The sequence below is a fragment of the Polypterus senegalus genome, chromosome 12 (assembly GCF_016835505.1).
Source record: "Polypterus senegalus isolate Bchr_013 chromosome 12, ASM1683550v1, whole genome shotgun sequence".
Taxonomy (NCBI): Eukaryota; Metazoa; Chordata; class Cladistia; order Polypteriformes; family Polypteridae; genus Polypterus; species Polypterus senegalus.
Genome location: NC_053165.1, coordinates 137798078 through 137824549, shown reverse-complemented (window position 1 = coordinate 137824549; position 26472 = coordinate 137798078).

Sequence of the window (26472 nt, the reverse complement as noted above, 5' to 3'; positions counted from 1 at the left end):
CAAATAAACATATTGTAACACTGCGTGGTGCCTGCTAGTGCTGACCCAATAGATTCATGCTCATTGTATGCTCTTTTTGTTGCTTGCTATCCTTAAAATGGCTGACAGCTTTAAGCCACACAAAGATTGAAAGACATGCGACTTTACAGAGTTACTGTTTTTATAGGCGCCACTGCCATTGGTGACATCATGCCCGCTGATACTTAGGTGACTCATCCCTGGGTGATGTAACTTGTCAAGTGGTAGTTGCAATGTAAAACATACTAAAATGACCCCAATTCAAAATACTACAATCACAAATGACTTCTGTGACCTGAAAAATATCTACTACTACACAATTGCTGTGAAAGAATAATGGAAGAGCAATGAAACATAGCCAGTCATGATAGATACAGGCGAGAAAGTACATTAGTGAAAAAAACTGCATTGTTCTGAAATAACTGCTCACATTTTGGTAAACAAAAATATTAGTTATTATAAATTATTACATATGAATATTTATTTTAGGATTCTCCACAGCATAGAGCAGAACTTTAATGATTTTGTTCAAAGTATCTAAAGGGAAATGTCTTGAGCTTTATCCACTTACAGTACAGTCAACCATGAAATGTGACTTTATATCTTATACTGTACATAGCAAGCTGACACTTGAGATGTAATACTTTCATATCAGACTCATTTGTTTCTCTCTTGCTTTGATGCTGTTCTTCTTAACATTCTACCCCATGGAGAAAGGCAGACATGTTATTATTGATCAACACAAACATGCACATAAATTAAGTGAAAATGAAATATTTGCTCAAGGGAGTCTAGTCAAGCCTAGTTCCTTTAGGTCGTCATCAATTTTAATCATAACACTAATGAAGTGCCTCATTCCTTGTGGATGCACATAACTCATAATGTGCACCTACTTACCAGAATAAATGATATCGTTTTTATTTATATTTAAAGTGTCCCTTTCCTCATAGCATATATTTTGCATGGCCAATCAAAGAAGTGATGGTTTTCCAAGTATAATAAAGTGACATTTATTACTAATGGGGAAAATAACAGCATTATGTCTTGTTCAGATTTGCTTCAGGTGAACAATAAAAGTCTTGATTTACAAAAAATCATTTACATGATAAAATCCTTTTGGTTAAACATCATTTGGCAGGAAGAGCACAAGCTGGGAGGGTCATATCTTGCTTCTCTTTCCCTTGTGTTTTCCTTCAAGGAATGCAATTTTAACTGACTTCTTTATTGGAGAATATAGGGATGCCATCTGGCAAGATGTCCCACCCTGAAGTTAATGAGTCCAGTAATAAAAAGTCAGAGGTGAGGCCTCTTCTGATCATACTGCTGACTCCAAAAAGAGCACCATCTGTGTAGACCTGAAGAAGTGTATCTCAACTGAGTTTACGGCCTTATGGAAGAGACTGCTGCAATCTGCTGGGATGTAACTAATGTTAATGTTAGGTATTACCATGCGTTCATGCATTTTATTATGTTTTCAAGTCACTATGTGTCATTTTTAACATATTTTTCATTATTTCCATTATTATGTACATCTGGTCCTTGATTTTGTTCCTCAGGAGGTGGGGCCACCTTAACATCACCATTCCTGAGCCTTACCTCACTATTCATTATTTAAGTGAATTGAGAAGGTCCAGGAGCAGGAGATCATTTCATTCATTGTGAATTTCTGTGAATATCACTGCATCTTCAATTTATAAGGATTCTTTGTTGCTCTTTTTATTTATAAGCTGGGATGTTGATGCTTATCCTCCATTTGGCTTTTTGATAGTTTTGTAGACATCTCATGTTGTTTCCCCAACTCCAGGCTGATGCCAGCAGGTAGTATTTGGGGTCTGGCTGACTTATGGTGACCCTCTTCTGGATAGGTTAGTGAAAATCCTGGCTTCATTCTTGGCTTATTTTTGGAAGCTTTACATCAATTCTACCTTTGTGAAGACTCAATTTTCTGACTGTTAAAGGTGCACAAAAAAAAAGATTTGAAAGACATAGCACCTTAATAATTAAAGTGACTTCTGACAACACTAACATGTATTTACTGAAGAATCAGGTTACATCCATCTCCTCTAAACTAATCAAACCAAAAAAAGATAATATCTTTAATACTGACCTTAGAGAAAATAATGAAGTTGTTGATGCTATTCATTTTTTAAAAAGCCGAGGCCTGTGATTATTTTCAGAACTACATAAGTTTGTTCGAAAAGATGGAAATATTCAACCATGAACTTCTCTTGTCCAAAGCCTTTAGCGGAAACTGCAAATATCTTCCGCAATTTTTATGGCTTTTATCGTGGCAACACTACCCTGTAGAGAGAACAGGAAGCAGCTGTAGTGGAAAATGCAGCTTGGGATGGTGAAAGTAGCCAATAGAATTTGAAACTGCAACTCCCAGCAGTCCCTGCAGTGGCTCTGACTGGTCTTCTGCTGAGGGTGCTGGGGTTGTTGGGGTCAAAGGATGTCAGTGTGGCTTTTAAAAAGGGGGCTGGTGACCACAAGCAAAAAAAATGTTTTTGTAATTTGTGTTTCAAGTTCCTGTCTGTCTGCCTTCAGTTGGGTTATTTATTCATTTTGTCCTGGATCGTTTTGTGCGTCTGGATTGTCTGCCATCTGCCTGTGTACATGAGGACGGTAAGTGGATTCATGGCCATTCTGCAAAGAAAGGAACGCTCCTGAACCCGTCCACCTGTCTTCACCATTTCAGGAACTACCGGTAGAACTATCTGTACATTCCAATTCAACGTGCGGATCTCTGGACTATCTATTTTCATGATTACATTTCATCCGTTGCCGTTTTTCATGAACTTTTTCATGATTTACTGTGTGTGTTTTGTTTGTGCTTTGTTGTATTTAATGTGTAATCGCCATAAGGGTAACAGGGGTGGTATTGTTGTTTTCATTTGTTTTCATTATATACATTCTTTATTTGCTGTTTGATTACTGATTTGCTTCGTTTTTGTCTCTGTTTGTGAGTGCGCACGGGTTGGGTCAAGGCTTGGTGTGTCCCTGGAATCTCCACCATAAAAATAAATAAATCACCGTCTTCTTGACGGTGTGAATTTTAGTGGCACCAGATCGCTACAGCGTTATACATTTCTCCTTGCTGCTGATTGACTGTGATACATCTTCAGCTGAGTGTTCTTGTGTTTTCTGTTTACTTAAAAGCCTGAACTGTTCCTGTCCTTTTTGGCTGATTTCTTTGTTTCTCTCTCCTCTCCCAGACATTCTCTGCTCCTGTTGGGGGTTGTGCTCCCCTATGATGTTTGTCTGTTCTTTAATCGATAACTAACTGCATACTAAGCTTCTTTTACTTCTGAAAGAAACATGTTTGTGTGACAGGTGTCTCGTCACACTTACAGGTAATCTAACTTAGACTCCATTTAAATATCTGATTACGCCACCCAGTTTTATCAAGAGACTGGGAACTCCTGAAATTTACCAATAGTAGCACACAGGTTTCTTTAAATTGGGTAGTGAGTAAACACACAATGAATGACACAACAGTAATTTCAGGAAAAGCAACAGTAACTTCTATTACACTAGACAATAATAAGTACATGAAAAAGATAAATGAACATAAACAAAATCTAACAATATCAACAAATTTTCTTTTTTTAAAAAAGAAAATACACAGTCCACACTTTAAAAGTCCTTCAAAAACAGAATTGGAGGATACAACCTTTAGTGGTGCAGAGTCCAGTTTGTGCACTATGTTACCCCAACAATTAATCGTCCAACTGTCCACCGATGCACTATGTTCACTGGGCACTTGTTTCCCAACAGAAGTTTTGTCAAATCGTAGAATCCCTATCAGCGTCTCCTCATCGTTCTTTTTCTCCACTCTGGGCTCCTTGTGTTGCTGTGACCTTGGCACACCTCACTTCTCGTCTGCCAGCTTTGCTCGGTCCTTTCATGCAGCTTCCTTCTCTCGCTGGACCCACAACCGTCTTCTTGTGGAGCTGTCTCTTCCTCTCTTGGGGTAAGTGTTGCCATCCATGTCCCAGCCACGTACCCCAGTCTGTCAGTGAGCCCCTGTGCTCTCTGCGAGTCTTGACAGCATTCTCAGTGGAATGTCCCACTCCTTGCCTTCTCCTGCCCAGAAGTTTAAATCTCCTTCAGTCCCTGCAATTATCCGTTGTGGACAATCAGATTAAACAATTGCACATCTAAATTTCCTGGGTTTAACAATTAATGAAAACAGAAGTTAACAAAATGTATTGTTACCAACCATTAATGAGTACAGATCTTCTGATTAGCAACCAATATTGTCAAACATGTTAATTTCCAAGTCAGGTAAATACAGACATCCTCCAAGGAAGAAACAGTTCTGTTATCCAACTTGGTATTGTTTGTAATCTCAACCAGCCAAAAACTTCAAAGTGATGACTCCTTTGCAATACAGCAAATACCTACAATCTGCAGACAGCCTTTTAACTTATCACTCCCAGTGCCAACAATGGGTGCCTATTACCTGTTCATCTGCTGGGTTTTAAATGTAATATTGACATGTTTCTTTTCCTAAGAGAGAAATGGAATGACTCATTGTACAAAAAATGTCCCCCTCTGACATCTGTTTGAAGTGTTTGAATAAAGTTCCTGTCTTACAATTTCCTGTGTTTCTGTAACCCAAGTGTGACACCCTGCAGTACTGCAGCCTCACTGTCCCTGGGATTGAGATGCTGCACTAGATGAGCCTGCAGGCATCAGCGCTTACCTCTGTGTGCTTGCGTGCAGCCAGTTCAAGCGCAGTTGACTCAGTGATTTACTGAGTTTCATCTATGGTGTCAGTTGCATTTTGTACATATTGTTCCAGTAGTTTTTTAAATCGTTTTTACAGTTCATTAGCAGTGTGTAAAATGATCAGTGTTGCAGTAATTGTGATGCTTTTTGCATGAAAAGGTGTTCCATTAAAATTTCACTTTTTCTTTGTTAATTGTGACATTTACTTAAAGTGAAGCAAAAAAATATTTGGCATTCAAGGATGCATTAACCCTCATGTATGTGGCAGTTTAAGGGTTAAAGCCCCAAGATGCCGCCAAAACGAGCTGCACCGTCTAAGGCTTCTGGAAATGAAAACGCGCTTGCATGAACTATAGTACATACTAGGCTGACCCGCCTTTTAAGGCAACCGACTTTTAAGTTGACCACTTCTTGAAGCAATTCAATATGTAGATCAATTTAATATTTTATACAAACTCATTAATTTGGTTATATTGCATTTGAGCGGAATTACTTTAATACTCGTAGTTTCTGTTATTTTTGTGATGAAATTTAAACTTTTTTTCTATATTGAGGTCGCCCTTTTGAACCCCCCCTGATATTTACTACGCGGTGAGGCATTTGTACTCCATTGACATTTATTATTTCCAGAGACATAATTTTGTCTATTTTTCCAGCGCATCGCGCACAAAAGCAAGGAAACGATGGGAGCACCAGAACTCTGCTCACATCATGTCGCTTCGTACCACAGGCTGCAAGTAGTAAGTCTGTGATAAGCGGAATACCGCTACGCTTTCCACTCACAGGACGGAAGGACAATCCTGACCGCTTTTATATAGTAAGAAAGAAGAAGAAGATATCGCACAGTCTGGAGTAGAAAATCATCTTTTACCTGGAAAAATGAAACTATAAATCCTATCGTGCATTGTAAAATGGATGGGGCGTGTGTGAAACTCCACGCCTGCGTAGCACTCACGGGATGGAAGGACAATCCCGACCGCTTTTATATAGAAGGATAGTGATAACATCGGTATTTTACATTCTAGCACTGTGGGAGGCATAGCAGTACAGTATACAGGTTTACCTTTACATTCTTTGTTATTAGGTAATGTATTAAGCTGAGTATGAAATTAAATTAAAATATTTTGGGGGCATATTTAGGGTTTAAACTATGAAAATAGGCATTTTTTTAACCACATCTAAAATTTGCAGTTTTTCACAATTTGCAGGTGCTCTAGGAATGTAACCCCCGTGAATTTTGGGGGTGTACTGTATTTTGATCCTTATTTCAGTGCTACTGCTACTCAGCCTTGTAAGGCGTTTATGCCAAAAATAAAGAAAGCTCATAAAACTAGTCTGTATCCATTTCACTTATTGGATATGTTTCAAGAGTGCTACCCAGTCTCAGCATGTTGGACTTCTATTGTTAATTTTCATTCTGTATCTTTATCTTTCTATCTTTTTGTTCTTTTATATATATATATATATATATATATATATATATATATATATATATATATATATATATATATATATATATATATATATATATATATATAGGAAAGGAAAAAATAACTATATTGTTGAGAAGGCAGGAACAGTCACAAAACTTTATTCAAAAATTAGAGCACACAAGCAAACAAGTTACAAACAGCAATGCGGGCAATCATTCTCCTTTAGCTCCCTACTTGAGATTAAAATAATGCAAAGACTTCTTCCTCAAGCGGGTTTAGCAGCTGGAAAGCACTTGCTGTGGCAGACTCGGTCAGGAAAAGGGAGGAGAGGAGAGAGAGCAATAAGTCAGGTCAGAGCTCATTTTTAAATGTTCTAAACACTGTGCAACAAGTACGTCACACGGTAAGTGTGTACTGATCACACAGAAGGCAAGTTAAGATTGTGTTTGTTTCCCATTGAGAAACATAGGGAGTTTCGAAGGTCAGTTGTGCTAGTTTCCCATTAATTTAATGTTTATCAAAGTGTCAGTGTACAGATGCTGGCAATGGGTGAGAGGAATATGCAGCAGATCAGCTATCAGTTGAACGTTGCCGTCAGAGACATTGAATCAGCAGTGACAACAGCCCCAATATATATATTGTACACTAGTGGACACTAGAGGGCATTGTCGCTCCTCAAACCCAACAAAACAAATTGATGACACACGTTAAAAGCACCAAGAATTTTTTAAAATGTATTTTTCTTCTTTCACAGTGCTCTTCACCTCCGCAGCCACAAACAAATGCACAATTCATTTTTCTTTCTTCATCTTTCTTTTCTCCTCCACACCTCCCAGCAAGCGATGTCCTCTTCCACCTGACTCTGGCTCACTTCTGTGAGGTCGGTCAAGTTCTTTTATATTGGCCAGCCTGGAAGTACTTCTGGGCCGCTGCTCACATAGCCTGCCAGCCCTTCTGGGTTGGGTGAAAAACCTTGCACCCTGTATGTTGACAGCACCCCCTGGCGGTACCCACGGCACCCAACATGGCTGAGGTGCAGAACTCCAAGTCCCAGGATGCCCTGTGGGACTCCGGGGCACCGCTGTAAACCAGGGGAGCTGCTCCCTTACATCATGGGGGAGGCAGTACCCTAAAAAAGCTGCCTTGTCCCATCCTTCCATATCTGTTGTGACCTGGCCAGGTTGAGCTTCTGTCTCTTACAATATATACATATAACATGGGGGATACGTTCCAAGAAATCCCAGCGCTAAACGAAACAGCGTTAAACAAGGTCATCTTAACACCTAAATAATGGGGATAGGTGAAACAGGACAGAGAATAAAAAAGTTTATAATTTTTTTTGTTTTATTTTGTAACACGTATAATTAAATACTTTTTTATTACATCAATTATAGACATTTTTTGTTCTTAATATCGATTTTTATTCATAAATCGTTCATGAAAGTCAAAAATATTCATGTAAATACATACTTTATGTTTGTGATAAAGAAGGTTCTTCCTCATTTGACACTTTTTGTTTTCTTATGAAGAAGTCATTTAACGTTGTTTGCCTTTTTCGCTGTCGTTCAGCAAGAAATTGTCGATAGCAAGACATTGCATCAATGACACTTTGTCTTGCCTTTGAACTTCTAGCAAAATTTGGAATGTTTTGTATTAACTGATCTATAAGTTCCGAATTAGTGGCTAAACTTTTTTTAGAGAATCTGTTGAAAGTTCCTTCAGTTCCTCATCTTCAGAAACGCTAATTTTGCTAATTTGGCGTTCACCTTCATCTAATTGTCAGACCAGCTTTTTCTTGTCACTTTACTTTCTTTATCTTTGCAACCACTCATTTTAAAACTAAAAAGGGATAATTGTTATATATTACAGTAAAATAAAATGTTATGTTTATATCCTTACACAATAACGTTGATGACCAATCATAAATGAACAGTGACGCAGCAGGCATACGTAATGTATTGTGCTGCACTGATATCAAACGTTCTGCGAGACTGCATGCAAGTATCTAATCAAGTCGTGCAATTGCGACAAAAAAACACGCAGAAAACCACACTTTTATGTGACTACAAAGTGAATCAATGAAAAATTTTAATTCTAAAAAAAACACATAATGCCAAAACAGCATTAAACAGAGCAGCGTTAAGTGGGTCTTACTGTATATATATATATATAATAAGCAATCAGAATATTTTGTACTTTTTTGCCTTTTAGGACAGTTACTACTTGAATTTTGTATTAGTATTTAATATTGTTATTTAACCCAGCCACAGGGGATGCACAAACCAGTGTGTTTCTTTGTGCCGGTCCCAAGCCCGCATAAATGGGGAGGGTTATGTCAGGAAGGGCATCCGGTGTGAAATTTTGCCAAATCAATATGCGGACAACAATACAAATTTCCATACTGGATCGGTCGAGCCCCAGGTTAACAACGACCGCCACCAGTACTGTTAGCCAACAGGGTGTTGGCGGAAATTGTTCACTGTTGACCAAAGAAGCTGAAGAAGAAGAAGGAGAAGAAGAGGGGGAGACGTGTCCAGAGTCAGGAGGAGAGGAGGAAAGTAAAGAGAATGGAACTGAGGGTAGGAACTTTGAATGATGACAATATGACTGGTAAGTGGAGAGAGTTAGCCAATATGGTGGAGAGAAGGAAGATTGATATATTGTGTGTGCAAGAGACTAAATGGAAGGGGAGCAAGGCCAGGTGGATTCAAATTGTTCTATCATGGTGTGGATAGGAGAAGAAATGGGTAGGGGTTATTCTGAAGGAACAGTATGTTAAGAGTGCTTTGGAGGTGAAAAGAGTGTCAGACAGAGTAATGATTACGAAGCTGGAAACTGGAGGTGTGATGATGAATGTTGATAGTACATGTGCCCTGCAAGTTAGGTGTGCAAAGGATGACAAAGAAGATTTTTGGAGTAAGATGGATGAAGTGATGAACAGTGTACCCAAGGAAAAGAAAGTGGTGACTGGAGCAGATTTCAATGGGCATGTTGGTGAAGGGAACAGAGGAGATGAGGAGGCGATGGGTAGGTGTGGTGTCAAGGAGAGAAATGAAGAAGATCAGATGATAATGGATTTTGCCAAAAGGACGAACATGGCTGTTGTGAATATGTATTTTAAGAACAGGGAGGAACATAGGGTTACGTACAAGAGTGGAGGGAGATGCACACAGGTAGTATCAAAAATAAGGTAAGTGAGTTGGAGTTGTATGTAGCAGAGCATAATTATGATATTATAGCAATAACGGAAACCTGGCTAAATAACAAAGATGGGGATGAGTGTAACATAGAGGGATACACATTTTTTAGGAAGGATAGACAGAACAGAAAAGGAGGTGGGGTTGCTGTTTATGCCAAACAGGGTTTAAATGTAAGTCATCTTCAGTTGGATGATGAGCCCCATCTTAGTGAGGACATGTGGCTTCGCCTGGAAAATATTAGGGAAAAAGGTCTTATTTTAGGAGTGTGTTATAGACCACCCAATTCAGACAGTAATTTCAACACACATCTCTTTAGTAATATCAAAAAGGCAAGTTTACAGGGGGATATTATAGTCATGGGGGACTTTAATTATCCAAATATTAACTGGGATAACCTTACAGATGGAGGAGCACAAGAGCAGGAGTTTTTAGAAGTAATCAGCGACTGTTTTTTAACACAGCATGTTAAAGCACCAACACAGGGTGAAGCCTGTCTGGATTTAGTATTCTGTAATAATCAGGATAGAATTGAGGGTGTAGAGGTGATTGAACCACTAGGGTCAAGTGACCATAATGTAATACAATTCTCAGTATTTTGTAAGAGTACAGATGCAAAGACTAAAATTGTTAAGTTGAACTTTGGTAGGGCTAATTTTGAGCAGATGCGACAAAGTCTAAGTAGGATAGACTGGGATAAGCTTTTAAATGTGGAGACAGTCGAGGAGCAGTGGAACAGGTTTAAAAATGTTTTACATGTAATGCAGGACAGATACATACCTAAATTTGGAAGTAATAGGAAACTAAAAAACTCCATGATGGATTAATAAAGATTTAAAAAAGAAGTTGCAAAGGAAAAAACTGCTGTATAAGGCATATAAGACTAATGACTGCAAAGAGAATCGTAGCGCATATGAGAACATGAGGGCAACCATTAAGAAGGATATCAGAGAGGCTAAAAGACAGTTGGAGAGGAATATAGCAGATAAGGCGAAAGAAGACCCCAAGAGATTCTTTCAGTATTTTAGTAGTAAAAGAACAGTTAAGGAGGAGGTCAAGTTCATCAGGAATAGTAAAGGGAATTAAAAGATACAGACAATGAAATAGCAGATGCCCTAAACTTACATTTTTCTGAGGTGTTTACAAGTGAGCAAGTGGATAACCTGCCAGAGGTAAACACAACTACTAAGGAGGTACTGAGGGATTTGGAAATTGTAGAGGGAGAAGTGCTGCTCAGATTAAATAAGATGAAATCAAACAAATCACCAGGCCCAGATAATATTTATCCTGTGTTCTTAAGGAGGCTAGTGAGTACATATATAAACCCTTGACACATATTTTTAGGAAGTCACTGTGCACTGGAGAGATTCCAAAGGACTGGAAAATGGCAAATATCATCCCATTATATAAAAAGGGTGACAGGGCAGATCCAAGCAACTATAGGCCAGTAAGCTTAACAAGCATCACAGGAAAATTAATGGAAGGAATTATTAAGGATAAGATTGAGCAACACATGGCAAGGACAGGAGTTATTCTGAACAGTCAGCATGGGTTCAGAAGAGGGAGGTCGTGTTTTACTAACATGTTGGAATTCTATGAGGAGGCAACAAAAGGATACGATCAAAGTGGAGCTTATGATATTATTTATCTGGACTTTCAGAAAGCATTTGATAAGGTGCCACATGAGAGGTTGGGCATCAAGTTAAAAGAAGTGGGAGTTCAGGGTGATGTTTTTAGATGGGTGCAGAATTGGCTGAGACACAGGACGCAGAGGGTGATGGTGCAAGGAACCTCATCAGAAGTGGACAATGTTAAGAGTGGTGTTCCACAGGGGTCAGTGCTAGGGCCGCTGCTGTTTTTAATATATATAAATGATTTGGATAGGAATATAAGTAACAAGCTGGTTAAGTTTGCAGATGATACCAAGATAGGTGGATTAGCAGATAATTTGGAATCCGTTATATCATTACAGAAGGACTTGGATAGCATACAGGCTTGGGCAGATTTGTGGCAGATGAAATTTAATGTCAGTAAATGTAAAGTATTACACATAGGAAGTAAAAATATTAGGTTTGAATACACAATGGGCGGTCGGAAAATCGAGAGTACACCTTATGAGAAGGATTTAGGAGTCATAGTGGACTCCAAGCTATCAACTTCCCAACAGTGTTCAGAAGCCATTAAGGTAAATTACATCCTATACAGAAGAGTCAATCTGAAGGAGATTGAAGACTGCAAAGTGGTGGCAGGGGAAAGTTTAGCGAGAGTAGGGAGTAAGTTGAGGAGACCCTGGAGAGGTGGAGATATGCTTTAGAGAGGAGAGGAATGAAGGTCAGTAGGAACAAGACAGAATACATGTGTATAAATGAGAAGGAGGTCAGTGGAATGGTGAGGATGCAAGTAGTAGAGTTGGCGAAGGTGGATGAGATTAAATACTTGGGACCAACAGTAGAGAGTAATGGGGATTGTGGAAGAGAGGTGAAGAAGAGAGTGCAGGCAGAGTGGAATGGGTGGAGAAGAGTGTCAGGAGTAATCTGTGATAGATGGGTATCAGAAAGGGAAAGGGAATGTCTACAGGACGGTAGTGAGACCAGCTATGTTATATGGGTTGGTGACGGTGCCACTGACCAGAAAGCAGGAGACAGAGCTGGAGGTGGCAGAGTTAAAGATGCTAAGATTTGCATTGGGTGTGACGAGGATGGATAGGATTAGAAATGAGGACATTAGAGGGTCAGTTCAAGTTGGACGGTTGAGAGGCAAAGTCAGAGAGGCGAGATTGCGTTGGTTTGGACATGTGCGGAGGAGAAATGCTGGGTATACTGGGAGAAGGATGTTAATGACAGAGCTGCCGGGGAAGAGGAAAAGAGGAAGGTTTATATATGTGATGAGAGAGGACATGCAGGTGATGGATGTAACAGAACAAGATAAAGAGGACAGAAAGATATGGAAGAAAATGATCCGCTCCAGCAACCCGTAACGGGAGCAGCTGAACGAAAAAGAAGAAGATTTAATATTGTTATTTGTTTATTAATAATTATTGATTATTTTATAATTTTTGCTGAATTCCATTTATTATAATCTTTTTTCAGTGGGAATGTGGTTTCGGGCTGTTTTGAATCGAGGATGGACTAATTCAAGCGAGCAGGCAAGCAAAACTTCATGTTCAAAAGAACGGCAGACAGTTAAAGTGCCCAAAACGGGTGAAAACAGTGCATTGTCAAATGAAATTAAAAAATAATTCCTTTTTCGATAAAACCATACCTTAAACAAAGGGTGACTTGAGGTGCAAATGGATAAAATCCACATATTAATTCCAATAAATATGTTGACTACGCGAACCCAAACTGCCTCATCATCTGGACACTGCTGTTCACGGAGCTGCCACTTCTGCCACTAACCACAGCTCTCCCAGGACACCTTGCCCTTTTACTGAATGTCTCCGTGTCTTGAATTTTTCTCCTCCAGCATACGCTAGTGGCTTTCCCCATTCTGCCTGCCATGCTGCTCAGCAAACTCAATCTTTGCCTCCATTTGGAACCTCTAAGCAGCCTTCTGTCCTACCCTCAGTTAAATAGTCAGATGCTCATCCCATCCTCTTTCTCTGTCCACCTCTCCAAGAAGCAATCACATGCTCTCTGTGTGTTTCAGAACCAAAAACAATTCAATTTTCTCTGCACTAACCCGCTTGCTTTTATACAGCTCAACCCCCAGATGGTGAGTACCAATTACCTCAATGTTAAAACGGTAATCAATTAAACTGTTAACTGCATTCATGTGCACTTGTCACCCCAGCTTGAGTCAATCTGACAGGCTGTGCAACAAATAATTAAAATTACTAATAAATGAATTCATCTCACCACAGTCCCAGCTGGGAAAATCCCCACTTAATGGCAGGTTATGTGGAAGTGTATACTGTCCCGTGGGGGAATGGGTGAAGCTAAGTCAAGATCACTGTTCTTCTTTTGACTTGGTTTCTTCTAGACCGCACACCTCTTGAACCTTTGCAAACACTGTCCTCTATGCTTCTGTTAATTTGACCATTCCAAAAGCAGAAGAAGGATCAAAGTGTACAATGTAAATCCGAGGCAATTAGTAAACTGCAGCCTATTTCTTTTAATGATGAAAGATAGAGGGGTACCGTTCTATAGTGTCAGCAGCTTTTTGCTGAGCCTGAAGCACACGTAGTTACATTGAGCTGGAAATTTAAATGAACTGGTCATGACAATGATTGTGACAAAGTAGAAATATACCGTGCTAAACAATAGCAAATCTTTTTCATTAAATAATAAATTGCATTTGAATTCAGCTTCTTGTCGGGGTGCCTACTGTGCACACTTAACATTTTCTCCTTGTTTTTGTGAGGGTTTTCTTTTGGGACTACCGTTTCCTTCCACTGCCTGAAGACATACTGTTCGGTTGATTAATGACTACACATTGTCCTAGTAGGAATGAATGTGTGTGTGTGAGGCATGAGTGCAATTGACTGGGCTCTATCAAAGATTCGTCTCCATTTCTTTCACCTAATGCTACCTAGGGTGGATTCCATTTCCTTCTGATTATATAAGGAAGGAAGCAGGTTCAGGAAAAGATTGGATGGGTGGAAATGTACCGCATGTATCATTGTTCTAATATTTCATAATGTATTTTATATTTTTTTAGATATTTTAATTTGTGTGGTTCTGCAATTTGAATCATAATATATTCTGGCAAAATCATTAAATGTAGACTGGGCCTTAAAGCAGATACCCCAGTCAGGCAGATTTCAAAACAACTTTATGAACTTTCTTTATGAAACTGTAATGCTAAATAGTCATCAACAGTTCAGGACCAGTTACAATATAGACAGTGTAAAAAAAAAAGACACAGACACTGTGTTAAGGGTTGGGGATTCCGTCCCCGTATAATGTAGGTTTCTCTGGGTGTTACAGACTTTCAGCACTTTTGCACCGATATACAGCCAGCTTCTGTGGTAGATAGATGACATATTTATGGAGGAGAAGACAGCAGAAAGGATGCTGGGTAATTATGGTGCAAGGGATCCTGGGATGGCGTTGATGTCTTCGGCAAGGGACCGGGTGAGAGTGAGGAATACAGAAGCAGCCCGATCGTCTGGACGAAGGGTTGGCGATGAATTCCAGGTTTTGTGCTATTTTATGATTCATCTTTCCTGTGAGAGAAAAAAGAGAGTTCTTAGCACACTGTCCCCTCCCCCTGCCTTGCGGGTTTGCGCGGCTCATTGGGTCCTTTAGCTGCCCTCTAATCACTCGTACGTGACAATAGACATTAAACAAGCAGATCTAGCTATTATAAAATAGTAAGGCCTGTGTGTCCAGTTCCTCAGAGCAATCTGATTGGTCAGTTTAGCTTTGGTGACTTTGATGAAGTGCGAGACGCACAAGGAGGAGTAAAGACGCACACACCGAGAGAGTCGCCTTTAAAGACGGTAAGTATAATGCAGGAGAGGAGGCAAGAAAGGCATCTCAAAAACAGAGTTTGAGAAGCAGGCTTTATAGGAGAGAAATGCCCCGGGACACCTTCAACCCATAAAAAGCACATTACTGCTTGCTGCCCTTATTTGGTGCAAACAGACAGCAGTGTGGTCCTGTTTACTCCAAAAAAAGCCACAAGAGGCACTAGCTGATGCAATCTGAAACTTTCCCACTGTGACCACAGCCACATGATAGATCGACATGTGTGTGGGGAAAACTATACAACCGACCCAAACCAAATTATCACAGAAGTGCAGATCATTTTTGACTTACCCTCGTACTAGAGCTCTGCTCTATTGCCTGTTTAAAATCAGGCCTGCCTAATACAGGTGTTTATTCACTGTATACCAACACGTTCCCACTCCTGGCATGTGTACATGCGTTGTAATACTAAATCAAATTCCAATGGGATAAGAACCAAGCAAGGAGACCTCTGTCACAACGTATATAGCATACTGAACGCCATGTATTTATAGTTTGTATTTTGATGAAGGCATCATAAATCTTGGTAGAGAATAAATTACACTATTTATAGACTTGGCAGCATTTGGTTCCAAACCGTAAAGAGATGCTTCAGGTCAAAAACCTGAAAGAATTAGGAAAATACTGGGATCTTCAGGAGAACAAAAATGCAACAATTAAAAGAGTCATTTAAATGTACTTTGCATCTGTTTATCTGTCTGTCTATCTAGTTATGTAAGGCTTGATCGAAACATCTACAGGATACTTTCTATTATTACGAAATGCATGCTTTTAATGAGGATATCATATTTATATCATTCTGTCTCACTAAACTGTATGCCAGGCGTCACCCAGATCACTGAGCAGGATCAAAACTTCTCCTTCGCCTAATTTTTGTTTGTTTTTTTCCTCTCATTCACCATGTCTGCCCTTGCCTTCACAAGATGCCGCTGATCCCCTGGGGAGCACAGCAGTCCATCTACTAATTTCATTTATGTATACAATGTTCATTTCTTAAGTAGGTGCTGTCCCATGAGGTGGGATCTCTTTCACCCTGTATCATTCTTTCCGTTTCACCGAAGAATATGTAAACCATGGGACTTTTTTTCTGACCTAGTTTCTTTGCACTTCAAAACATTTTCCACATACAAATGTTTATTTTTAAAAGCATTTCTTAAGTTATCTTTGCTTTTTTTTTCGCTTTGGGCTACATGTAATTAGTGTATGTGCCAAATCCATTCCAAATCAATAGTTGGCAAAATAGATGTAAAATGAACATTTCAATAAGATTATTTAGAAAACTTTGTGTCAAAAAGGATACTAAAAAATAGCACAGGATATTGTTTAGCACTCCTGTGCCTTTGTATAATTAGATTATATGATTTTTAGTTGCAGGGCCTCCTCGTCTAATCGCTCTTCAGCAGACTTGTACCTTTTAAAGAATTTCAGGCCCCCACACTTTGCCTTTGAAATGCTGTTCTTCTTAGTAACATAAAGTTAGGGACTATCATCTATCTATCTATCTATCTATCTATCTATCTATCTATCTATCTATCTATCTATCTATCTATCTATCTATCTATCTATTTAGTTAATTGTATATAGTGCTTTTCACTATCTATCTATCTATCTATTTTGACAATGAGAGAGGGCGTAGCAGCCACTCAGCCTGACACAGACAGACACAAGAGGCAGGCACTCGGATAAAACTCACGCTTTTAATTTCCTTTCTTCTGTACACACACAGTGCACCATCCACCACAATAAACTCAGTCCTTTCTCTTCTTTTCTCTCTATTTCCACCTCTACTCCACTCCTCACAAGCTCTGTCCTCTTCCACCCGACTCCGGCTCTTTGAATGGAAGGAGGCGACTGCTTTTATAATGCACCTGGATGTGCTCCAGCTGCTCCCTGATGGCCTTCCTGCAGCACCTCCTGGTGTGGCGGAAGGGCTGCAGTCCATGACTATGGAACCATCCAGGCACCCCCTGGCGGTGGTCACAGTCCCCCACAGGGTTGAGCTACCAAGCTCCGAAGCCCCCATGCAATCCAGGGCAGATGCCCTCCTGCATCCCGGGGAAGATACTGCCCCTGTCCCGGTCCTTGTTACCATCTATTTATGCTTATTAAGGACCTAAATAAGCAAAGTTTCTTTATGGGGAACCTTCATGTGGACGGTTCTTCTTGGAACCAAAAATACAGTAGTTCCACTGTGGCATTGCTCTGTCCTGAATAAGACACCAGTCATTCAGAGAGACCTTGTATACACATAATTGACTGTGCTCTTTCAGACAGGTTAATTATCAACTTTAAATTAGCTCGATAAGGTACTGCAGTATCATGCATACACAAGTATCATGAGTAAAATCAGCATAGTGATCAGTCCAGGGATCAAACACCATTGAGCTTTAAGGTGGATCTATTCACTTCACTACCATACAATGGAAAAAGTTAATGTACCTAATGAATAATTGTGCTAGCATTTAAAGTGGAGCATTTCATTAAATATATTATTCAACAATTTTCATGTTATCTATCTATCTATCTATCTATCTATCTATCTATCTATCTATCTATCTATCTATCTATCTATCTATCTATCTATCTATCTATCAGTTATATAGTGCCTTTCATATCTTAGAAATGAGTCATCCAGTTTATGCTTAAGCCAAATAAATAAAACTAATGCTCATCATGGCAGTCAGAGGTTCTGTGTAGTGGTAGCTTCCTTCACTCAATGACACCTCCTTCTGGCAATATGGTGGCCTTATTCTTACGAGAGTGGAAGAAGCAGAGTCAGGTGCCCTCACCAGGTGGTTTCTCTGTGCTGCGGGGAGAGAAAGACAAAATAGTCTTAGCAGCAGCGCCCTCTCTTGGTCTGACGGGTCATTACATCTATCTGTTATATAGTGTCTCTCATTATCTATCTGTGGATTTGAGAAGTGAGAAAAGTGGTGTGTATTAAAGTAATTAATTAGTTTGCTAAGGCAGTCAGATATTTAAAAAGTGAGGACAGGAGAAAGAACAAAGTCAAAACACAAAGTTTGAGTCAAAACCAGAAATCTAAACAGATGTCCAAAATGCAAGGGAAAGATCAAAAATTATAGTCAAGGAAACCCTCTAGGATCAGTAAACGAAAATAAAAAATAACAGTCACAAAATCTTATAGCGTATTATCCAAATAGCAGATATTTTAGAAGCATCAAGGTGAACTTTAAAGAGTCAAATCAATAACGTCATCATCGTGCCACCCCACCCCGATGCATCTTGGCATACACTCAGTGGCATCACCAGAGTGAGTGTCACCCAGTTTGGTAACCAAGGTCAGATTTAGATTCTCTCAGGCCCCTTGTTGACTCGATGTACTGAGCTCCTTAACATAGAGTGTATTGTACTTTTATTAATGCAGCACAATACATCCAGCCATTTAACGCAGTGTGGTAATTCCTCCTAATAATGGCATATGGACACTCGTTCAGGGGGTGTGGTGGGTCCCCATTGGTGATTTGCTGATACTGCACAAAACATTTACAAACACAGCAGTCAAATATTAAAGTTGTTTGTGGTCATTTGTAAGTTATTAGTTAGTCAGAAATTAGTTATGTTACAGAAGAATAAGTTTTAAAATTCAATAACATTTTTACAAAGAAAGGAACTTTGAATATTATTCTTATTTCGATAGGTGTTAGAATAAGCTTCCAAACAGTATAAAAGTGTCAGTGAATGTGTCAGGAACACCCAGAAAAAAATGAAATACCAATAAGTAATATGACTTGACTTATTGTTTTGAAGAAATACAAAAAGTAGGATTCTTTTTCGCTGTTTTTTCTGTTTTCAAATAAATATTCATAGCATACATATCCATTATTGAAGACTGCTGACCTATGTATCATTTTGAAAGTCAGATCTTACTCTGTCAGAATATATATAGTTGGAAAAGAAATTATGTAGCACTGTTGCCTTGCAGTTAGGAGACCCAGGTTCGCTTCCCGGGTCCTCCCTGTGTGGAATTTGCATGTTCTCCCCGTGTCGGCATGGGTTTCCTCCCACAGTCCAAAGACATGCAGGTTAGGTGCACTGACGATTCTAAATTGGCCCTAGTGTGTGTGCGCCCTGCGGTAGGCTGGCGCCCTGCCCGGGGTTTATTTCCTGCCTTGCGCCCTGTGTTGGTTGGGATTGGCTCCAGCAGACCCCCATGACCCTGTAGTTGGGATATAGCAAGTTGGATAATGGATGGATGGATGGATGAGCGAAATTATACTGTGGATCCAAATTACAACATCATTTTTTTTTTTTGCAAGATGCAAAAATGCCTTTATAAAAAAAATCAGAAATTTGCAAAGTTGAAAATATAGAAAGAGGAATGAGTTGTCATTTGAAAGATGAAACATCCTTGTTTTATTTAGTAGATAATAGCTATGGGGAGGAGTGGGGTGTGAGCGTCAAGTGTTGCTGTGATACAGAAATTCAGCCATCTTTGATGGAAAAAGAAAAACATTGTGAGATAGCATCGGGGTATGCAATATGGCATTTTGACAGCAAAAGGAATGATTTAGCACTGTTGTTTAGTCTTACCGGTGGGTCCAAAACAATGGGGCTGAGTTTAATGGGGCTCATAAATTGCTAAGTGTCTGTGTGTCTGCCTAGTTGCTATTACTTTTTAAAAGATGGCACATAGCTAACATTTTTAGTAATAAAATGCATGACACTTATCATTCCAACAGATGGTGCATTACAAACATTAACACTGCCAATTGGCATATAACAGATACATATGCATTGTAGAGGGTGCACAGCATGCACTAACACTCAGGTCTACTCAGTTACTTATTTAGATTTCTAACCCTCTCAGACAGCTAGTTTGCCTAGTAATTGGGTACGCAGTGTGTGGTGGAGTGACTTCGAGCAAATAAGATGATAAATATTTTGCATGTCTTTATTTGTAAGTAAGACAAAGCAAATGTAACATTAAATAGTCTTTTAGGACTAACACAGGATGTGAAATTTATGGCAAGGTGGATGGAGTATCAGACTGGCTTTTGGACTTAGAGCTTATAAGCCATCAACCGCAGGAAAACCATAAACTGACTAAACAAAGCAAAGTTTTACCTGAGCACTTTCATTGGTAACTGGTCAGGAAGGGACTGGATAATTAATTTCTTTGTTCTAAAGTATGGATGCTTATGATTGGTTGTGAATCAGAGCTCATTCTGTACTCTTGATTTAAAAATCAGAAGAATGATATAACATTGGTCACCTTGTCTTTACCTCTATCTCTCACCGTCTGGCCATGAAGAGAAGATCATGATGAAGACAACTCTGTCTTGGCAGCTATACTGAGACAGGCATGTGGTCAGTTTCAATACTCCATTCAAAAGCCATGAGTTAGCAAAGTAAGCCAGACTGAAGATAAGCTGAGAGCCGCCTGTGCTGGCCAGATGAACAGCTACTTAGGCTGTGGTTTGACAATATTCACATAATATTCTGCTTCCTTAATATTTTTGGCCATTTTATCAATAATATAGAATTAAATGTGTAACTTAACTCTCCTGTTTGTTTACTCTGTCTAATTGCCTGAAGTTACAGATGTAGAAGGGAAGAGTGGCAGCAAGTGCTAAAGTAACTGTATGAGATTTCAGACTTTTTTTATTAAGGGCTACACAATAAAGAGTAAAAGGTCACCAAGGGACCCTATAAAATAAAGACCTATGAAGAATTTGCTGTTGATGTGGGCCAGCATCTCTTTGCCACATGTATGATATCTTATTGAGTACACATACCAGTGATTTCAGGGGGTGCTGAAGGTAAACAGTGGATCTGTTCACTATAAGGTGGACTGATCTAATAAATCAGTCCCTCAGTGTTGTTATATATGATGCTTAACAGTGAATTGAAAGGCCTTAGAAGCCAACAGATAAACTTATGGCCAGTATGGACCACAACGTATAGCCACACTAGAACCTTTAAGAGGTAATCCCCTTATTGCATGTTAGCTAGATCACTATGAACCTTATTCTAGGGGCATTTGAAAGAATGCCATTAATGTGATGTCCTCCAAAAACAACTTTGTACAATGTGGCGTTAATCTAAGGCAACAATACCAGCACATGCACTCTCTGATGTCTACCAGTTCTGGAGCGGCATTACTTTCCTTCCAAAGACTGCAATTTTAAGATTTTTCCTTTTCTTTTTTTTCCGCTTGTAAAATGTTTCCATCCCACCCACCCAGCAGATTTCTCTTAGACACACCATATTGTTTTTATTTAACAGTAAGGTTCTGAATGTTTGATATAGACAAGCTATATTGGGGCAATGGATTAATTTTTCTGTGGAAGTTCTTTGCCTCAGTAATAAGATTGGACAGTTTACAAATTATTTGTAGGCCAAACAGACTTCTAAAGATTTCTACAGCTGACACATTCTCCTCGGGGCTATAAGCAGCTTAAATTTTTAAATAAACTGCTGCTGAATTCAATATCCTACCACATTAGTCACTCTGAAAAAGACTCTACTGCTGGCATATACAGCACTTCCTGCAAATGCATCGGTTTAACAGCAAATGAAAAAACTGTAGAAAAGGAAGAATTAAAATCACCACCATCAGTGCTCACTTTCAATTACTGATGTTTAACCTGCAAGCATAACTACTTCAGAATATTGAATGAAAGATACTCGAAAGTGCTTTCTCTGCGGTGTTTAATAGTGAAGCTGTAGACGTTTCTTTACTGTTATATATTTGGTGACACCTTTATCAAATACAACTTTTAAGATTGACATACACTCCCCGTCCAAAGTCTGGACACACTCAGAAATTTTCATGTTAACACTTATTTATCAATATTCCATTAAAATGATTTAAAAATTGAGCCAAGAAAGTACCAATTTTTCCAATGATGATTACTCATTTAAATGACTGATTTTTTATTTATTATTCAAATATGGCGGCAAAACCCCATTTTCAGTAGCCATTCCTTCAGTGTCCTAATGGTCAACTCCCTTAGCTTATCTTTAATTAGACAAATATAAATACTATTTGCTTATTTTCAAATTGCATTACCACTGCTGAGACCTGTTATTCTATTCACTGTGGTTGCAAGGTACTGCCATTCCTAAAGTTCAGTTCTGGGTTCACAAATGGCCTAAATGAAAAAGCGTTCTCAAGAAAAATGTCAGTCTATTGTTCTTTGGCAAAATAAGGATGTTTATGGAGAAGTATAGAGAAGGTCAGAAGGAGTTGCATTGTGTCTTTGTGGACCTGCAGAAAAGATATGACAGGGTGCCTCAAGAGGAGCTGTGGTATTATATGAGGAAGTCGGGAGTGACAGAGAAGTGCGTAAGAGTTGTACAGGATATGTACGAGGGAAGTGTGACTGTGGTGAGGTCTGCGGTAGGAGTGATGGATGCATTCAAATTGGGTGTAGAATTACATCAGGGGTCAGCTCTGAGCCCTTTCTTATTTGCAATGGTGATGGACAGGTTAACAGACGAGATTAGACAGGAGTCCCCGTGGACTATGATGTTTGCCGATGACATTGTGATCTGTAGTGTAGGGAGCAGGTTGAAGAGACCCTGGAGAGGATGGAGATATGATCTAGAGAGGAGAGGAATGAAGGTCAGTAGGAACAAAACAGAATACCTGTGTGTAAATGAGAGGGAGGTCAGTGGAATGGTGAGGATGAAGGGAGTACAGTTGGCAGAGGTGGAGGAGTTTAAATACTTGGGATCAACAGTACAGAGTAATGGGGATTGTGGAAGAGAGGTGAAGAAGAGAGTGCAGGCAGGATGGAGTGAATGGAAAAGTGCCAGGAGTGATTTGTGACTTGTGTTATCAGCAAGAGTGAAAGGGAAGATCTAAAGGCTGATAGTGAGACCAGTTATGTTATATGGGTTGGAGACGGTGTTACTGACCAGAAAGCAGGAGACAGAGCTGGAGGTGGCAGACTTAAGGATGCTAAGATTTGAATTGGGTGTGACGAGGATGGATAGGATTAGAAATGAGGACATTAGAGGGTCAGCTCAAGTTGGAGGGCTGGGAGACAAAGTCAGAAAGGTGAGATTGCATTGGTTTGGACATGTGCAGAGGAGAGATGCTGGGTATATTGTGGGAAGGATGCTAAGGATAGAACTGCCAGGGAAGAGGAAAAGAGGAAGGCCTAAGTGAAGGTTTATGGATGTGGTGAGAGAGGACATGCAGGTGATGGGTGTGACAGAGCAAGACGACGAGGACAGGAAGATATGGAAAAAGATGATCCGCTGTAGCAACTCCTAACAGGAGTAGTCAAAAGAAGAAGAACAGGAATTGTTCTTTGGCAGAATGAAGGTTATTGCTTGTCACAGATTGCCAGGAAACTGAAGATTTCGTGCAAAGACTGTCTTGAGAAAAGATGGCAGAAAGGATCTGACCCTGACAGAAAAAAGAAGGGGAAGGTCCAGATGCACAACTACATAAGAAAATAAGAACATCGGAGTCTGTCGTCTGAGAAACAAACACCTTACAGGTCCTCAGTTGCGTTCTCCATTAAAAAAACACCAAATACCAGTACTGTCTGCAAAAGAGAAAGGTCAACTGCAGTATGCTGGCCTTAGTGGTAGAGTTTCAAAGAAAAAGCCATATCTGAAAATGACAAGTAAAAAGAAAAGATTAAAATGGGCAAAGGAACATGACCAACAATGACAGGAGTTTACTGGAAAAGCATATTATGGTCAACATCCTGGAGTCATCTTTCCTCTATTGCAGATGGCACTGGTATTTGGTGTGGATTGAATGAAAAAGCCAACTGCAGATCACTGGGGAAGGATTGATGGATCCTTGCCCAGCCTTGAGGACTTTATAAAGGGTGGATGGAGGGAAGCAGCCTCCCAGGGACCGGTGCTGCCACAATGTGATAGGTGACAGCATTCCTCCCGTGTGCACACCTCCAGTGCTGCATGGGAGTTGTAGTCTCAATGGGTAGCCCTGCTCCGTTTCAAGAAGAGCTACCAGGAAGAAGGACCATTCCTTACTTTAGAGATGCTCCAACTGGCCCTGAAGTGCTCACTGAGTGCATTGTGGTGACATTGGATTTATTACTAGGCCAAGACACTGAATGATTTGGTCAATACGGTACAAAACATTATTCTGGGCACATTCAATAGGAGCACTTATTTTTGCCATGCAGGAAGGAGCAAAATGGTTGGCCTTTAAGACAGAGGGCTTTTTGAATCTGCTGTTTTTTGGGCATTTGTTGAGCTCTGGTGGAATGGCCTCTGAGGATGTGGTATATCTGATGATCTTGAAAACATTTGCAATTGCAGGGTGGAAACAGTGCAGCTACAAACTTTAAATTATGAGGAGGCAGACAGAGAGAGTCTGTTTAACCTGTACTCAAGTAATAAGACCAGCTTAATCTTTACTTTCTTATCAGTCTCCTGTACTGACCTGGCAAAGATGTCTCTTAGTCAGATGTTTTTCATGGCATATTGGTACTGAGATGCAGATTATTGTTGGACTTTATACATTGATACCTTTGTATCTACTGTATGTATAAAATCCAACATCTGTCTATATGTCTGTCTGCTTTTCACTTCTTAACTACTTAATGGATTTAGATCAGGTTTTTTTTCAATAATTTGCTTGAACAGTTAATAGCAGGCTAATACAGTGGAGCACTTTAAAACACTGCTGAAAACACATTACTTGAACATGGCTTTCTCATAGCTTCATCTTAGTTTAATCCTCTATTTTCTCTTCTGTTCTTTTTCCAGTTTTCTGTGGTGGCAATTTGCGCTATCACCACCTGATCAAAACACCGTGATGTCCCTACATTGATGGATTAAAGGCCAGAAGTCCCCATGACCGGAGGGGGAAGCGTGACATCAGGAGTGGGGAGCCAAGTTAGTCCTGGTTCACTACTACGCGGGTGGAGCTGCCAGGCATGGCTAGTGCTGTATAAGTCAGAAACACATTTTAAAAAACTCCATATCCTCTGGAAACATTAATTCTTGATTATTAGAACAATCAGTGAGTAGTTGGTGTGGCTGCCCCATGGAGCTACTGTCCGGCTTTGAATCCCTATTCTCTCAGTGCCTGCTTATGTTTTCCTCTAGGTACTCGAGTTTTCCCAGAGACATGCACTGTAAATCAATTGGAGACTAATTTGGCCACATGCAAGAGTGTGCAGTAGAGGGGCTGGTGCCCTGTTTAGGGTGGGATCCTGCATTGTGAGCAGTGCTGATGGGATAGGCTACAGCAGCACCTGTGACCTTGAAATGAGTTCAGTGGCTTTGAAAATGTTGTTATTTAAACTGTACAGCTTTTGAACTTTCTAATACAGAAGAAATATAACTAGACACAATGTAAAATGAAAAGAATAAAGAAGTTTACATAATTTTCCGCTTTTTAAGATTACCCCATATGCAAGACTCATCTGACCTGTGTGGTATATGGCCGGCCGTTCATCCCGGCCAATACCCCGACACTGACAGATGGAGCTCTCCCGGCAACATGGAGGTGCCCCGAATTCCAGCAGGGCATTATGGACCTTGGAGTTTTTCTTCACAGCCCTGCTGGATACAGTGGGCGCCACCAGGGGACGCTGCAGGGAGGCCCAGGGACTTATAATATCCATATAGCCCGGAAGTAATTCACAATAATGGAAACAGAAGAAATTATATACTTCCAGGCTGAGGAAGAAAAGGAGTTTTCACCTGACCTGGACCAAGGACTATAAAGGACTGTGGGAGATCTCAGACGGACGAGCTGAGTTGGGAGGAAGGGAACAACGTGCCTGGGAGTGGAGGATTGATTATTGTTACTGTTTATTGATATAGTTTATGAGTATTGTGGAATGAAAGGTGCTTTGTGCATTTAATTATTATAATAAATCCATTATTGGGACTTTTATTTGGTGTCTGGCATCTGGTCTGAGGGTTCAAGTGGACGACACTGCCCCTTATCTGTCACACCTGTTATGGGTGCATTTTACATACATATAATTTTATTTGTCCCCTGGGGAAATCTGGCTTTAAACAGAAGCTCTGTATATAAATAAATACATAAATTGATTTATACAAAAATATTTATACAAACACAATATAGTCTGAACACACACCAGAATGACTAAAAAGGAAAAAAAAATTAAAAAGAAAGAAAGAAAACGTCTGACTTGACAGTCCAAGTCCCAGTGAGGCATTATGCAGACATATTGGTGTTGGTATGTCAGAGCCCCGTAGCATATCTTGACACACCTCTGCTGAACAATTTGTCGGCTTAAAGTCCTCAGTGTAAGTGTGTCAGATGTGCAGCATTGTTCATAATGGCACTCAGTTTTGTTGTAATGTAATGTCCAGGGAGTCCAGAGTGCATTTCATAACTGAGTCTGCACTTTTAATTAGCTTCTTAATTCAATGGGCCTCCCTTGAGGTGATGTTACCAGCAAAGCACACCACAGTGTAGAAGTTCACAATGACCATCACAGAGTTGTAGAAGATGTGAAGGATGTCACTACCCACATTGAATAAAGAGCCTACTCTGCCCTTCCTCATATACAGTAGTTCTTCTGTGTTACCAAACCAGTCCAACCTGTCACCGATGTGGATTCCCAGGTACTTGTAATGTAAATCCAAATCATATTAGGTGATATCAGTCATTCAGTCAGTCAT